General features: G+C 39.7%; 1 protein-coding gene across 9 annotated transcripts in view; it reads left to right on the forward strand.

Moving 5' to 3' along the window:
- The window catches only part of Pals2 (protein associated with LIN7 2, MAGUK p55 family member), a 108,738-nt gene that overhangs the window by 8,512 nt on the left and 83,787 nt on the right, over positions 1 to 16,439 (forward strand). The window contains exon 1 of one of the 9 annotated variants that reach the window (XM_076566774.1): positions 2,587 to 2,675. The exons of the other annotated variants lie outside the window; for them this stretch is intronic. The gene's annotated coding sequence lies outside the window, so the exon portion shown is untranslated. Of the gene's footprint in view, positions 1 to 2,586; positions 2,676 to 16,439 lie in introns of those variants that run through there. 9 annotated transcript variants of the gene reach the window in all.

The raw sequence follows: 16,439 nt of genomic DNA on the forward strand, positions 1-16,439 counted from the left end.
TTGGTTTATGAGGTTTTGTTGAGTAGGTACTTTTGCTGTAGAATGACTGGTACAGTGTGCTCTTTGTGTAAGCACCTGTCCTGTGCAGTTACCCTAGAGTAAAGGATTTTAAGTCTAGCATGCAGATATTGACAAAAGCCCTGAAGAGTCACAGGTTGAGTATAGTAAATTAATACATCCTGTGGAATATTCTGTTCACTACCAAACCATTCCACAGAGGTTTGGAGGGCATTCTGTGTTGTTTAGTTTAGCATTTGATCTGTCCGTCCCCTCCAGCACATTAGCCAGGTCCACACGGCAGGCAGCACACATCTCGCGGTTCCCCTTCCTTTGCTCATGCTCGTTTCTTCCCTCTTTTGCTTTCTAAATCAATAAGGGTTCAGGCTTTCTGTCCTCAAGAAACTCACAATTTTTCTTTTTATTCAAGACAAATTGTAACACATAACTTGTATAATCTTCATTATATGAGTGAATGGTTTATGTGTTTTCATTCTTAGGAGCTTTGAATACTGCCCCCCCCCCCAACACTTGCTTAGTAGAGTTCAAGAACTGTGCTAAATGTTCTTCATACATGATCTCATTTACTAATTGCAGATTTAACACCAGATTTCCAGAATACTTTCAGATTCTCTTAGTTTCTCTTGGCTGCTGCAACAAATTGGCACACTTACTGACTTATAAACAAAACTCCAATATTTATTTTCTTATAGTTCTGAAGACCAGATGCCCCAATCAATAGTATTGGGTCAAGATATCATTAAGCTGTTCCTGTTGAGGAATCTGGAGAATTCCTTTGTTGCTTCTTCCACTGTTTCTCATGGGCACTCCTTAGCTTGTGACTTTGTTATTCTCACCTTTGAAGGCCAGTCTTTCAAATCTCTCAGCTCCGCCCTCCCCACTTCTCTCTTCCTTCCTTTTCTGCCCCCCCATTCATCTTCTCTCACAAGATCCTTATTTAATATAATCACAAATTTTAAATTTTTTTCTTAGCAAGGTAATGTTCAGTTTCCAGAGATTAAGACAGATTCCTTTAGGGAGCCCTTTGCTTAGCCTCTCAGAAAAGGGGGAAGGGCTAAGAAATGTTATTTTTGCCTCATTTCCTTCTGTAAAGTAGTATTTCTTAACTAGGGATGATTTTGCTGACACTTTATCCCCAGGAGCATTTCACTGTCACAGATGAGAGGAGTTGCTACTGGTGTCTAAGTGAGGCATGCTTCAAAGTGCCCAGGACAGCCCTGGAAAGAAAGAAAGAGGCACCCAGAATGTCAGCAACATGGAGTTGACAAACACTACTAGCCTTAGGGCATCTATTGACCGGGTGTGGTGGCACACACCTGAATTCCCGTACTGAGGATGGAGAGACAGGAGAATGACAGGTTTGAGGCTTGCTAAGCTGTATAACGATTTCTAGGCCAGCCTGGACTATATAGTGATACTGTGTGTGTGTGTGTGTGTGTGTGTGTGTGTGTGTGTGTGTGTGTGTGTGTGTTCGTTCATTTATTCATTGATTTGTTACAAAAAAAAATGATTCACTAGTACCTTAACTAATCTGTTACTACTTTAAAACATAAGTTCATGTCAATGTGTTGATCTTAGGAATGTATCTTTTGCCAGGAGCTCTGGCTCCTCACTCTTCTGGTACATTATCAATGGTAAGCTGGCTTAGTAGTGAAGGTAAGTGTGGTGACGTCTCAGTTTGCACATGTCTTGCCCACCCTTGATTATAGTAATTAATCATGTTTTGTTAATTAGGTTCTTCGGGTCTTTTCAAGTCATTGGACTTGGTTTTCATATAAACATGACACCTGTAATACTATAGTCTATACAGATATACTATGATATACATAAAATTGTGTGTTTTGAGTTATTATTTCCAGGTGCAGCTTGTTTCCATGGCTTTTAACCAAGTGATATGAAGATGGCTAACACTGTACTTCTTTAGAAATTCTGGGATGTTTCTGGAAATTTTGTTTAGTACTTGTCTTAGTTGGCTTTCAATTGCTGTAATAAACAACATGACCAAAAGCAGCCTGGGGAGGAAAGCGTTCATTTTAGCTTATAGTTTATAGTCCATCATCAAATGAGCCATGCAGGAGCTTCAAGCAGAAACCATGGAGTAGTGTTGCTTACAACAATCTCGGGCTTGCTCAGCTAGCCTTCTTAGCCTAGACTTACCTCCTAGGAATGGCACCTCCCATAGTGGGCTGGGCCCACCTACATCAGTTACTAATTAAGAAAAAGCCTCACAGGTGGGGCCACAGTCCAATCTAATCTAGGCAGTTCTTCAGTTGTGGCGCCTTCTACACAGGTGGCTTTGAGTTTGTGTCAAGTGGACAACTGGAGCTGTCTATAGTAACACTACAGTGATAGAGTTTATAAACTATTGAATTTTACTATACATTTACTAACATCAGCCCCAGGCTTCAGATACTTCTTTGCTAAAAGAAATATTTATTTGTTTTCATTAACCATAACAAATATTATTTAAAGTGTGTTTACTAACAAGATACTGTTTTCATAGGTTCTTAAGTTAACTCACATGATTCCTTAAAATTAGGACCCATATTCTTTTCTTTTTCAGCATGGTATGAGAGTTAGCCCTGGGTCATAACCTCAGCTCTTCCATTCCTCTTTTATATTGTTCAGATTACGAAGCTCTCTATTCAGTCAAAACAGTAAGTTTTCTGGTACAAGTGTTCCAAAGAGTTGTTTTGAGAAAGGGTCTTTTCTCTGTAACCTCAAGCTGGTGTGGACTTAGTGATCATTGTGCCCCAGTTCTTGGATTATAGGTGTGTGCTACCACACTGGCTATGGTTTTAATTGGTTAATGTAAATAAAATATAGCATATTTTAGGTATGTGGTAAATGTAATTCAGGAAATTCTTTCTCTTACTATATGGTATGGGGTGGTATGCACAGAACCTAATACCTAATAGCTTTTTAGTTAAGTTCCCATTAATAGTTTTCTTTCTATAACTCCAATATAGGTCTGTGTAATTTTAGATGGATATTTATTTAAATTATGTACTGTTGACTAGTTAATGTCTAATTTTCATCTGACTTTTCAGCTTATTTTCAAAGATCAATCAAATATTGACTGACAAAGTGAAATAGGTGAATTCAAGTTCCTTCCAACCTGAAGATTTCATAACATTGACACAATCCCCATTTTTTTCTGCTAAAACCTGTAAAGTAAAACAGTATTTAATAATGTGACATCTTATTTTAAATAAAGCAGTATATACTTCTAATAGATCTGTAGTAGTTTGTTACCATATAATGAAGTTATATGGGAATTCTTTAGCATTTCAAATGAGTGTGGTCATCTCCAAATGAATTTATTATGTATGACCATATATGCACATATGTTTTGTGGACTTTTTAACTTTGGTTTTATATGTAAAATTGTCTTTTCATCTTTTAATATTCCAGCTGGCACTTTGGCCTAAGAATCTTAGGATAGTTGAGTGAAGTTTAAAGCATTGGAGTTAAGTTACCTATTTTAGAAATAAATGATCATCTCTATTTTTATACAGATTTATTCAAATAGTTATTTTCTTTTTAAAACCAGTACTCTATTGGAATGAGAATGAATGAAAAAATTAAGCCATTTAAGATGGTTGGACCTTCTTGGGCAACCTAGTTGTAGCATGCCTTCACAAATCATCAGCATTGAGTTCTGGAAAACCTCAAAGCAGATACATCTTTAATGATGAAATTTGACTTTGTAGGGTAAATAAGGTAAAAGGTAAATAAGGTTAACTGAAGTTGTGACTGAACACATAAAAGTCTTTAGAACATTTTAATTTTCTCCCAGGGAGAGTATTAATAGAACATATTATCAACAGTTTATGCTACTTAATTTGGAAATTCCAGATAATATACAATTAATTACAACTTAACCACTGCTTTCTTGAGAGAATCTTTTGAGTTTTTGGGACTTTTTAAATTTTCTCTTAAAAATTACCGACTCCCACTACTGTCCTACAGATAGTACAACTCAGATGTTTGAGGGAGGGAGCTTTTAGCAACCTTTTCTTTTGTGTAGCTTACTGTATCGTAGCGGGTATTTATAGTGTGTTTCCACTGATGATAACTTCATGCCAGTGTTAATAAGAACGCAGCAGTAAAACACTCACTTGGCTGTCTTTTATTCTTTGCTTCTCACCTGTCTCCTAAGAGTGCACTGCCAATGTTTTCTAGTCCTCCTCTGCTGTTTTTGTTTCTTATCTTTTATCATCTAAGTCTGTGTGCTTCCCTTTCCCATATGTTTCTAAAAGAAGCAATTTATACTCTTATTTTTCAGTAGAAATTTTCACTGGAAGTACATCTGAATATATATATTCTGGAAATTTCAAATACATACACACCTATAATAAAAGATTCCATTATATAGTTTGAGAAAATAAAATTTGCTTTACTTAACCAAGCATCATTCCTTGAACATAGACTGTGCTTATACTTTTAGAAAAAGATATTAGGAAAATTTACAAATAAGTAGCATTGTTACCATGAATAACACTGTAAATTCTAAAATGACTCGTGGAACGGTATCGTGGAACGGTATGGTTTTTTTGTCAACTTGATGAAAGTTAAAATCATCTAGGAAGAGGGAACCTAAATTGAAGAAATGCCTCCATTAGATGGGCCTATGGGCAAGTCAGTGGGGCGTTTCCTTTATTTTGATTGATGGAGGAAGGCCCAACCCACTGGTGATAGTGCTGCCCTTGGGCAGGTGGTGCTGGGTTGTGTAAGGGGGCAGACTGAGCAAGCCATGGAAAGTGAGTCAGTAAACAGCACTCCTCCATGGTTTCTACTTCCTTTCCTGCCTCCAGGTTCCTGCCGCAACTCACTTAGTGATGGATTATGACCAGAAAGTTGTAAAAGAAATGTTTTCTTCCTCAAATTGGTTTTGGTCAGGTTTTTTGTTTGTTTGTTTTATCATAGCAACAGAAACTCGAGCTACAGCAGCCAGCAAGATGGCTCAGCTAGTAAAAATACCTGTCCCAGGCCTGTTGACCCGGGATGGATCCCTAGGACCCATGAGGTAGAAGGAAAGAACTGACACTGATAAGTTGTCCTCTGACGTCCACATACCCAGCCTTAATACATGAATATAATGTTAATTATTTTAAAAGACGAGAAAAGGAAATTTCACCTGTGGGTAGAAACTTGCGCTCTGGTTGAGTTAATTTTGAAAAGAGTTTGAAGACTAAATTTGATTCGACCCAAGCAAAAGCTGGCTGTAATTGTTTAGAAGTTGATGACGGGGGAAAGGCCTTCCGTGGAGTGAGTCAGGTGAGTGGAGTAGTCTAGGAACGAGGTGTGTATGTGCCGGTAGGATGGAAAAGATCAAGGTGCTTAGAGCAGACTTGTGTGGCAAAGAAAAGAAGGGATTAGAAGAGAAATTTAAACATTTCCAGAGACAGAAAAGGAGGGGTTTTCTCTAATGCAGCATGGCCATTAAACTATTTCCAAGTGCCTTGTGTGATAGCCTTGTGCTGGGTTGGTTACAGTCAGAAAGAAGCTGGCAGTCCTAAGTTAAAGGTGCACTAAAGAGCCTGAAAGACAGTGGTGAGTGGCAGAGTCTAGAGGAAGGAAGAAACTCAGGGACAGTGTGACTCCAGCAAAACAAACCAAATGGCTTAGGGTACACATTTTGAACTTTTCAGAGGATGCCTGTGCAATCTTTCTCTGGGTTTTTGGGTTTGGGATCACCCTGAGAGCTTCTCTTTTCCCTAAGAAAAGTCCTGATCTTATTTTTAAAGTTATTTTAGCTTATATGCATATGTTGGGAAGCAGATGCAAGGTCTCACACGTGCTAGACACGTGGTCCACCACTGAACTACACCCTCAGCCTTGTCCTCGTTAAAAATACTTATATTCCCTAAGTTTTCTTAACTGTATTTGACTGTTAATTAAAGAATAAAAACGTTTTTTTGAGACCACCTACTTAAGTATAAACTGTGAAGTAGGGTTTCATTTATCTCTGCATGACACACTGTTAATCTCAGTGGAAGGACATTAACAGTAATTGTGATAGATGAGCTGTATGGGTTTTGTAACTTAAGGTATGAGAAAGGGTGTGGGAAAGCTGCAAAAATTAGAAAAACTGGAAAATTCTTAGGGCAACCGGTGCTACAGCATGAGGCCCTGTATATTTCTACCCCCTCTCTCCCGAAAAACCAAAATACCAATGGTAGGAAGGACTGTGATAGTATATTGATCACACTGTATCTGTGTCTCATTCACAGGCAAGTTCTTGTCTGGGCATTTTTGGAGATCTCAATTAATCCCTACCTTTCTCCAAACTTGGCCAGATGGAGATGGGGAGCCTCTTGCTGAACCGAGCTCATCGCCCCCTGGCCTGGCTGGCAGGCAGGCCTGAGAAGTCCTCTTGCCTATGCACCACTCACGCTGGGAGTTCAGGCCCACAGTGCCCTGCCTGCTCAGCTTTATTTTTTTTTTTTTCTTCTTTAAGTGGGTGCTGGGTATCTGAACTCAGGTCACCATACTTGCCAACTGGTGACCTGAGCTTTATCTGGGTTTATCTTATAAAGTTTATAAGGGCTTGTCTTAAGATATTTGGGATAGATAATTATTTCTGATTTTTTTAACCCTCTGTAACAGTGGATTCTTCTGCTAATTTCACTTAATCTTGTATACACTTTTATTATAAGTTTAAGTCTGCAGAGATCACTTTTATATTCAAATTCTGAGTGTGATTTTTTTACTCTTGTAGCAGTGCATTTTATGTTTTTAATTTATCATTTTATGTATATGAGTGTTTGCCTATATGATGCCTGTGTACCATGTGTGTGCCTGGTGTCTATGGAGACCAGAAGAGGGAGTTGGATCCAAAAGAACTGGAGTGACAGACATTGTGTGCCTTCCTGTGGGTGTCGAGTGGAGCCCAGGTTCTCCTGGCAGAAAGAGACTTGACCACTGAGCCGTCTCTCCAGCACAGGGTCAGTGTTCTTGCTGTACTTGTCCAAGTTTGTGTCTCTGCTCTAAAGCACTGAGCAGAAGGGACTTCCTGGGGAGGAAGGCTTTAATTTAAAGGTTCTTCATCAAGGGAAGCAAAGGCAGCAGAAAAAACCATGGGAAAGTGCTGCTTACTGGCTTGCTCAGCTTGTTTGTTTGTTTGTTTAGTGTTTTAAATTTGCAGATAGGTTCTCAATATGTAGTCCTAGCTGTCCTCCAACTCAGAGATCTGTCTACCTTCTGAGTGCTAGAATTAAAAGCATGTGCCATCAAGCCTGGCCAGCTTGCTTTCCGTACAACCCAGGACCACCTGACGTGGGCTGGGCCCTTCCTTCCACATCATTAATCAAGAAAATGTTCCATAACTATGCTCGCAAGCCAATCTGATGGAGACAGTTTTTCAGTTAAGAGTTCCCTCTTCACAGTGACTCTAGTCTGTGTCAAATTGACAAAATGAACAGCATAGGACTTGAAGATATTTATATTCCTGGTCAAGGATGAACCATGTCTGGAGTCTAGGTATTTGGCTTTGTTGTTGTTTTATAGTGTTTGAACTTGTTCTGCTCTTTAAATGTAAGTAAAAATGTTTTAACAAGAAAGTTACCCAAGAGCTGTTAATCAGAATAATTTCATTCTTGCTTATGTTTACAGATTGTCCTATACATATAATTAATTGTAATATAAACATAAAAGTTGAAGGACTGTATCCATAGTGGAGACAAGGGGATATTTTTAAAGAGCTGTATATCATTTTCCTTATCCCACTTCTATTTCCAGTTTTAAACATACTAGCTTTTAGGAACATGTAAGTACACCCTGTGTATACTTGCTGCTGTGTACAATAAATAGAGAGGGAAAACAGGTATATCTCTACAGGACAGTACTCAGTGTGGTGGATCCAGATTGCGTAGTAATTTTTCTGTTGCTGACTAAATGCCCAACAAGAAGCAACTTAAAGAAGGAAAGATTTATTCTGGCTTGTAATTTAATGGGATTTAGGTCATCATGGTGGAAAAGGTGTGGTGACTGAGGCTGGCTCAGTCCAGGCGAGTGGGAGCTTGTGGTATAGCTTCCTCCTCTTTAGTGATAAAGAAGCTGCTGCACCTACTACTCCTTCCTAATCGGCCCCCTTGCTCGAGTAAAGTTCTACCTCCAAAAGGTTCTGCAACCTCCCAAAACAGTGCCATCACCTGGGGATGGAGTGTTCAGACACATGCGACTGTGGTGTGGAAGACATTTTGCATTTAAATACATTGGTGTGTGTGTGTGTGCGCGCGCGCGCACGCGCGCGCGTGCGTGCGTGTCTGTGTGTGTGTCTGTGTCAGTGTGTGGGTGTGTGCGCGCGAGCTTTTGAACACAGACAGCTGTTAACATCTGGTGTCACCTCTCAATCCCTTCTCTACCTTACTTTTTGAGGCAGGTCTCTCAAGTTCTCTCTGAACCTGGAACTTGCTGGTTCAGTACTTTTCCTTTCTGCCTGCCAGTTCCACCTACCCCTCTCTATTGGCCATTCAGCTTTTTATTAGACCAATCAGGTGCCTTAGGCAGGCAAGAGGAAACAAATGTAATACACCTTTACACAATGAAAGTAATATTCTTCAGTATAAACAAAGTAACACATCTTTACATAGTTAAAGTAATATTCCACAATAGTACCTGGCATTTTACAGTGGTACTGAGGATCCAAACTTGGTCCTATGCTTAAATGGCAATAACTTTACTAATTGAGCATCTACCCCCAATGGTAAGTGTGCATACAGAATTTGTTATCTTTAGGAAGCAAAGTGTATGTTTTCTTTCAGTAGCCATTTCCTGTCTTTCTTCACCTTCCATTTTTATCCAGGCAAGTGTTTCATGTTTTTGCCTCCTTTCAAATTCAATCCATGTGATTCTTTGCTAAGTCTGTCAGTAACAGAGACCTTTGTTAGTTTATTCAGTGTTATTGTGCAGACCATCCCAGTTTGCACTGCAAACTCAAGTGCTCACTGTTGACTCTTGACTCCTTTCTAGGGCTTTTGGTACCCTGTGGGGAACATTGACGTGACAGCTGCTGCTTTAGAAGGGCAGCATCTCATACCTTCCTTCATGAGCGCACAGTTCGAATTAGTAAACCCATGTTAATGCTGGAGCTGTTTTCGCTCAGAACCATTTGAAGGCACTAACTACTCTTAGGGTCCGAAGACTTGCGGAGGAGCCACTGGTGTTGCTCTGACCCTGGTGCTCTGCACAAACAACGTATCCTGAGGGAGGGATTTATCCAGTCCCATTATTTATTTATTTATTTATTTATTTATTTATTTATTTATTTATTTATTTATTTATTTATATTGATTTTTGAGGTAGAGTCTCACTTATGGTTTTGGCTAGCTGGGAACTCACTGTGTAGACAGAAGTGGCCTTGAGCTCATAGACATTTACCTGCCTCTGCCTCCTGAGTGCAGAGATTAAAAGTATGTGCCACCATACCCAGCCCCATTATTTATCTATGATACATTCACTTTAAAATTTAAAAGATACTCTTACATGATGTGGTGGGTTGAATGAGAATGGCCCCCGTAGGCTCAGATACTTGAATGACTTAGTCACCAAGGAGTGGAACTCTTTGAGGTTTCAAAAGCCCATGCCAGGCCCAGTGTGTGTCTTTATCTGCCTGCTGCCTACAGATCAGATGAAAAGCTTAGCTCAGCTGTCTGTCCAGCACTGTGTGTGCCTGCCACCAAGTTCCCCACCATGATGGTAATGGATTAATCCTCTGAAACTGTAAGCATGGTCCCAATAAATGTTTAATTCTGTAAGTTGCCTTGGTCATGGTGTCTCAACACAGCAGTAGAACAGTTAACTAAGACACATGATAAACAAAATGGCATGTACTTTTAATTCCACAATTCCAGCGGCAGAGGCAGGTAGATATCTGAGTTTGAGGCCAGACTGGTCCACATAGTGAGTTCCAGGCCGGTCAGAACTACATAAAAATAAAGTTCCTCTCTGTAGTCTTTTTTCATGAGGTTAATCATTGCTCCAGTTTCAGAGCTAGATACACTAGTGATGGTGATGTTTCCCAGCAGTTGGTGACTAGCCTTTTTGGCCAGATCCTTGGTGCAGAATCACCCTTAATGCTGCTTAGTGCTTATTGTCCTTTTCACTGCATTGGTCCTTGGCACAAGCATAATCCTCTAGCACATTTTCAAGGGCCCCCTCAATAGAGGAGTGGCACTATTAAGTTTAAAATGTACCATATGTCTTAGAAACCATCCATGTTTTCAACCCTTACACAGTAGCTATTGATTGTCCTATAAAGGAAGACTTTGTGCCCACACATTCTCAAGGGAGGCCCAGAGAAAATCCCGTTGGGAGGAGCTTGTGTGCACCTCTGAAGTCTACAGTACAAGATTACCCAGTGTTACATGCTTTCTTCTGCAGCAGCCTCCTTTTTATTGTGTTTTTCCGTTACTTCTTTTGTTTTCCTTAAGTATTTTAAGATTTTTTAATTGTGTGCTCTTTGCTTGGCTGGGTTTTTATTCAAGGCAGTTTCATGTGGCCTGATTAGAGGGAGCATTCCTCCAGACATTTACTAAAGCCTTACTCTGGAGCCTGGGGAAGCTCCTGACTCTGGATAACTGTGAACTTCTGCTCAGTTTTCTGAACCAGGTAGGTGTGTTTGAGCCCTAAATGCTTGAGTGGAGATGAGTAATTTCTTTGACTTCCTTGTCCGGTCTGCTTTTACAAGGGTAGGAGTCAGTTCTACCTACTTGTGGAAGAGTCTGAATTGTGACTCTTCACATTGTCCAGGCCAAGGCTTGAACCGATGCTTGTGAGGTTAGCCTGTGACAACTGGCTTCACTAGCCCTCATGGCCACTGCCATGTTTACCCTTGGAGGTTTTCTAGACTTGTTTTCATTTTAATTTCAGAGGATGTCTTTGGTGTTTTAGTAGCATTTGTAGATGCATTGTGAGACACTTACTCTCAGATTATCAGTTCTGCCTTTCAGCTTGATACACACACCTTACATTCAACTTCTAAGCATTTCCAACACCAGCTTGCTAGTCTTTCTCTTTGAATTCTCTATCATTCCACCTCCAGTATGATTATTTTTGACTTTTTCTTTTACAAATGTACTTTGATTTGGGACTTCTAGAAGGAGAGACTGTCGACACTGTGTTCAGTCTCCCACTTTGGCACTTATTAATAGTTTTGGGGTCTAAACCCATGGCACTGACTGACCAGAGAACAGTGAATGATTTTCCATTTAACTGTGGTTTGAACATAAAGAGCACCATCTTTAATCATAAAAGAGGAGAACAGGTGACAGTGGAGGCTTGATACTCAGACCATTAAACTTTGCAGCTGAGCAGGGCCTCACTTGGATGAGAGACATGGAGAGGTGGTGACCTACATGGGGATTTTACTATATAAAGTCCAAATATGGAGGGTAAATCAGATTACAGGTATTTGAAGCCAGAATTTTAAGTTTTCTTTGAATAAATGCTAAGTGCATTGTGTCTAGCATAATACTAACATGTTAGAGAATATTATTTTAAGGTGTATTACTTTTGTTTATGTTGAGTTTGTTTAACTCTGTGAAGCTGTGTTACTTTGCCTGCCTAAAACATCTGATGGTCTAATAAAGAGCTGAACAGCCAATAGCAAGACAGGAGAAAGGATAGGTGGGGCTGGCAGGCATAAAGAATTAATAGAAGGAGATATCTGGGCCAAGAAGTAGCCAGAGAAGGAAGAGGACATCAGGGACCAGCCACTCAGTTACACAGCCAGCCACAGAGTAAGAGTGGAAATAAGATTACAGAAGTAAGAAGAGGAAAAATCTCAGAGGCAAAAGGTAGATGGGTTAATTTAAGAAAAGCTGGCAAGAAACAAGCCAAGCTAAGGCCAGCCATTTATAATTAAGAATAAGCCTCCATGTGTGATTTATTTGGAAGCTGGGTGGCAGGCCCCCAAAGGAGCCAAATGGTCAAAGAACAAAAACAACCAACTACACTAACAGAGTACAAAAAGTAAATGATACTTTGTCTGTCCTTAGTGAGCCCTTCAATTTTGCATCAGTTTTGTTGTAGTTGTGATCTGCGAACTCCACAAATACTGGATGACCAAATACTAAGCTGTTTCTTCTAAGGGAAATACAGGGCAAAATGATAAGTTCCGAATGCCTGGCTGCTGGGTTCCTCTGCCGTTGATGCAATAAGCCAAATCAAACCGAATTAATAAATCCAGATTTAATAAACAGGGCAGTGCAAAGGAGAGCACTCCTGGGTGGCTCTCAGGAAGGCAGGAGACAGAACACGTAGAGCACATGTGGCAGATCCTGGGCATCTCTGGGGAAGGAGCTGCTGTCCGGTCTTGCTCCTGGGACTGTGAAATATTGGTCAACTCAAAAATTTCAAGCTTTATACATGACCACAGTTGATTGTATACCTACACATGAATTTTAGTAAGAAGGTTAGTTAAAAAGAAACAGAATCCATGAATAAATATTGACATACAATACTGTATTCTAAATTGGGAGAGTGGGTCATGGATGTCTTCACTTGTGTCAGTTAGATAAAGTCACAGCAGGATGAAGTATTGGATGTAGGGAGTAGTGATTGGCCAGATGAGGCTATAATTTCCTGTAAGGACGAATAACAGGAAGTTTGGATTGGGCTGTTTAACAGGATGTTAGGGCAGAACCATAAAAAGAAATTGGATTTTATAGGTGATGGAGAGCTAGCAAATGATCTTTCCAGGGGAGAAATGTGTTTGTGTTTAGGAAAGCTCATTCTAGGGGTGATATTAGAGATTGTTTTATTTATTTTAATGTTACTGATAACGCAGTATTACACACTGGGTAAATTAAGGAAAAGAGATTTATTTGACTCATAGTTTTGGAGGTACAGGTTTAAGGGCCACATCTGCCAGTGGCCTTATTGTTGATAGGGTGTCCTATGCATATGTCAGAAAGCATGTGTTTCCTTTCTTTCTCCCTCTTCTAAGATTATATTAATACAGTCCAAAGGCCCAGCCTATTACTACTATAGTCAGATTACATTTCCTTCTCATACTTTATCTCTCAGTAGAGATTAAACACCAATATGAGTTTCCAATGAGAGAAATGATAGTCAAATCACAGCAGGGTGTGATGATTACTGTTAGTTATCCACTTGACAGAACTTAGAGCCACCTGAGAGACAGACCTCTGGGGATGCCCATTGGGGGATATTTTGATTTCATTAATTGACGTGGGAGGGCCTGCCCACCGAGTGGCTCCATTCCCTGGCTGGAACCTTGACTGTATACGAGGGGAAGGGAGCTGAGTAACAGCATGCATTCATTGCTCTCTTCCTTTTTGACCTCCCATGTGATAGACTGTACCCAAAAGAAACCTCCTGCAAGTTGTTTTGGTTGGGTATTTTATCACAGCAACACAAAAGAAACTAAGATACAGGGCTAGGTGAAGCAAATCGGTTCTAGATTTTGAAGTGAGAGATAATAATTGAGAAGTAATAAGGTATGGGCTAAAGTAGTGATGGTGGAAAAGGGAACGGGGGTGTTATTTGAGAAATACGCAAAATTCTGAATTTGAAAAGTCTTTGTGATGGGGGAATAAGAGAATGAAAGCTATAGCATTAATTAAGAGGGACTATGGGGGCAGGCCAGATTTAGGTAGTACTGTAGCTAGAGTTTTCCTGGTCCTGCCTGGCCCATGGTCAGGACAAATTTCTCTCACCTGCCAGTTCTGCAGCTGCTTAGACCCAACCGAGTAAACACACAGAGACTTATATTGTTTATAAACTGTATGGCCGTGGCAGGCTTCTTGTTATCTAGTTCTTATATCTTAAATTAACCCATTTCTATTAGTCTGTAAGTTGCCACGTGGCTCGTGGCTTCCCGGTACCTTACATCTCAATTGTCATGACAGCGGCTGGCAGCGTCTCTCTGCCTCTGCCTTCCACTTCCCAGAATTCTCCTCTCTCCTTGTCCCACCTATATTTCCTACCTGGTTACTGGCCAATCAGTGTTTTATTTATTAACCAATCAGAGCAACACATTTAACATGCAGAACATCCCACAGCACTTTAGGTAATATTATTTCCTTCTTGGGTCTCTGAGGGAGTTGAAGATTAGTTTTAGTTATAGTTTTCCTTGTTAAGAATTTCAGAAAAGAAACTCACTAAAGAGGTGTAAGTGTATAAATTTGAAAGACATTATAAGATAGTTCTGTTAGTAATATAAGTTAGGATAGAAAGTGAATCAGGTACATTTTGGATTTACCAAAATAGGATAGATAATGGAATTATTTTCTCTGAATTTGTCAAATGCAATTGGACTAGACATTTTTAGGTATATATTACTTATATATATGGTATATAGTTATTGTACTTTTGTATATAGTTTTTCTTATATTAGTTATAACTTTTTCCTTTTTTCTTTTTATTAAAATAGAAAAGGGGAAATATGGTGATATTTTATTTGTACTGAAATGTGATTTTATTTGTATGTTAATAAATAAAGTTGCCTGGGGGTCAGAGCTAATAGCAAGCTATAGCAGAAGCAGGGCGGTGGTGGCGTACACCTTTAGTCCCGATCACTTGACAGGCAGATCTCTGTGTGTTCAAGGATACAGCCAGCATGGAGACTCAAGCCTTTAATCTCAATACCAACTATAGAAGACCTGGAGGTCTGTATAGACAGGCAGTGACGAGGAGGTCATGTGGTTGGGTTTACAACCAATGAGAAGGCAGAACAGAAAGTCAATAGAAAGACAGACACACAGGAAGTAGGTCTCTTTCTGAGGGGAAGGACGACAACAGCAGTGAAGGGTAAGAAAGGGTTTTTAGTATCAGCTCTTAGCTACTGCTCTGACCTCTTGGGCTTTTAACTCTGCATTTGGCTCTGTGTTCCTTATTTAATAAGACTGTTACATCTACATAGTACCATGGTAAGCTTTGGAAATTTGAGGTTTCATGGTACCCTTGAAATATTTTATGGGAAATACTGAACCTAAAACTTAGAAGACACAGCTTTGAGAGACATTAGATTGTAGGAAGTGGTAAAGATGGTAGGCAAGTAAAAGACACGAAATGGACTGGGCACACTTAAAGGAGAGGAGGCCAATAGAACTGGCGGTTAGTGGATAAGGGGCAGGGAGCTGTAGGAAATGAATGAACTGAGATAGGTTCAAGCACACGCATGATAGGCTGTAAGTGGACTGCTTTAGTACAGAGAGTAGTAGGGTCTGCTTTATAAGTGGCAGTTGTAGCTACTCTGTAGAACTAAATTGAAAGTGGAGAATTCGTGAGGTGATAATGGCTTAAAGCAGTGTGATTGAGGTGGACGAGTCGGGAGGCAGGTGACTTTTTTTTCAGTCACCTCTATCCCAATGGAGTTGGACTGGAGGGTAGGTCAGTGGGAAAGCACTTGGGTAGCATGTGGCAGGCAGTGAATTTGGTCTTCATCACTGCAAAAGAAAGTTATTGCCAGATCTCTATGATGTCTACCTGTTTTTCTAAGTAAATATGTAAACTATGTACTACTTGGAAACAGTTTACCAGTAAAATTCATCAGTCTGAAGTTACATAGTTTTGAGATACTCATTTTTAATGACTCAGATGTTTAGATTTAATAAGATGTGGCATTGATCCTGTAGTCATGTTTCTTGTTTTTTAGTGCTTATTAGATATATAAAAATATGTTTAGACAGTATTAATATAATAATTATACTTTATATTTTCTTATACTAAGTTTTGACCTGTTTTGTTAGAGCTCAGATCAAGAGTTTGTTCAAAGGAGAACAACGGCAAGGTGAAAAACATTAGGATTAGTAACGTGTAGTTGAGCTCTGTTCTGTTTGTTTACTTGTTTTAGTGTGGAGGTTTAACTTTCTTTCTGAGAGCTGTCTTCCACCTGGGTCGGTGAAACTTCTGACCCATAGAATGGACACGGGCAACATTCAGGATGGAGCATGGGCCAGGCCAGTCAGGAGGCACTTTAAATAGGGGAAGTGGGGGCTCTAAAGCAAAGGACATAGTGGGAATTACAAATCCATTGAACTTAGGCTTTGGCTGTTGTTTGTTATTGTTTTGTTCTTTAAGTGAAAGCAGAAAGTTAAGGATTTGGAGAACTAAATGGAAATTAGAGGAGAGGAATTGAGGTTTTGGAAGGTTTTGAAGAGAATGGACAGATAGTGACATCATATAATATACCTGAAAGATTGAATCTATAATAGGAGGACTCAACTTGATAAGGTAGGTAAATAGTTTTAAAAATGGTAAATTAAAAGCAGTCTTTGACTCCTGGGTGAAATATGCTAAAAGGTGTATTTTTTAAAAGTGAGGTGGTGCTATAACCGGGATTTGGAAGTCATTAAATAGATGCTAGATGAAGCCCCAGAAGTAAATGAGGTCTCTTGAGAAGAATGAAAATTGCCAAGGATACTGGCAGAAGTGTCTTAGTTAGGTTTCTG

The sequence above is a fragment of the Peromyscus maniculatus genome, chromosome 3 (assembly GCF_049852395.1).
Source record: "Peromyscus maniculatus bairdii isolate BWxNUB_F1_BW_parent chromosome 3, HU_Pman_BW_mat_3.1, whole genome shotgun sequence".
Taxonomy (NCBI): Eukaryota; Metazoa; Chordata; class Mammalia; order Rodentia; family Cricetidae; genus Peromyscus; species Peromyscus maniculatus.